This window comes from Piliocolobus tephrosceles, chromosome 9 (assembly GCF_002776525.5).
Source record: "Piliocolobus tephrosceles isolate RC106 chromosome 9, ASM277652v3, whole genome shotgun sequence".
In the NCBI taxonomy this organism is placed as follows: Eukaryota; Metazoa; Chordata; class Mammalia; order Primates; family Cercopithecidae; genus Piliocolobus; species Piliocolobus tephrosceles.
In genome coordinates this window covers 493135-494464 of record NC_045442.1, presented here as the reverse complement: position 1 = coordinate 494464, position 1330 = coordinate 493135, and positions in this window count along the sequence as shown.

Sequence of the window (1330 nt, the reverse complement as noted above, 5' to 3'; positions counted from 1 at the left end):
GGCTGCAAGTTCCTGCCTGTGCTTGGCAGACCCTCTGCCTAGATGCAGATGATGGCTCCTGGCTGAAGCCTTCTGCAGTCTAAGGCTCAGGGCCAGGCAGTTGACCTGAGAACACCTGTCTCCTGCCTGAGAGGATGTCTGCCCCCAGGACACACAGAGGCCCAGCTGGTGGGCGGCGAGCACCCCTGTGCCGGGCGCCTGGAGGTGAGGCGGGGCCTGACCTGGGGCACCATCTGTGACACAGACCTGGACCTGGCCACGGCCCACGTGGTGTGCCGGGAGCTGCAGTGCGGGGTGGCGGTGTCCACGCCCAAGGGTTCCCGCTTCGGCCGGGGGTCGGGGCCGGTGTGGACCGAGACCTTCCGCTGTGCAGGCAACGAGTCGCTGCTGTTCCACTGCCCGCGGGGAAATGGGAGCCAGTGTGGGCCCGGCCATGATGCAGGGCTCAGGTGCTCAGGTGAGGTCCTGTGTGTGGGCTCTGAGGGCTCATCCCTGCCTTGTTCTCTGCCAAATCTCTTCATGCCCTAAAAGTGCCTCTGGCTGGTAGGTGTGGGTGCTTTTGATATTTGCTTCTGTTGGTTGAAAGAAGCAGGGAAGAGACTGGGTGTAGAGTGATGTGCCCCAAGGCTGCAGCTAAGATCAGATTCTTCTGGAGAGCTGTGTGAGCTGCATGCTGAGGCAGAGGAGGACAGAGGAGCTGGTGAGAGCAAGGCTGGGGTCTGTGCCCACCCCACTGGGTGTGAAGGAAGGAAATGACCACAGCCAGCCATGTGCTGGGTCGGCCGTCTGTGAACCACGCTGACTCCTCCTCTCCCCCAGAGTTCAGGCTGGTCAATGGCAGCAGCAGCTGTGAGGGCCGCGTGGAGCTCCAGGTGCAGGGGTCCTGGGCGCCCCTCTGTGCCACCCACTGGGACATAGCAGATGCCACCGTCCTCTGCCACCAGCTCAACTGTGGCAGTGCGGTGGCCGCACCTAGAGGAGGCCATTTTGGGGACGGGGATGCTGCCATCTGGCCTGACGCATTTCACTGTGGGGGGACAGAACCCTACTTGTGGAATTGCCCAGTAAGCACCCTGGGCGTCCCGGCCTGTGCCCCAGGAAACTCAGCCTCTGCAGTCTGCTCAGGTGGGTGCAACCAGGGCTGTGGAGGAGGAGGGTAAGTGAGAGGCATGGACAGAGGGGGCGGAGAGGGAGGGGCCCTGCTGTGGGGTGGTTCTGGGCCCCTCCCGCTGACACCCTGGGTCCCCTGTGCGTCCCCATCCCCAGGTCTGCCCCACGCCCTGCGGCTGAGGGAAGGACAGAGCCGCTGTGATGGCCGCGTGGAGGTCTC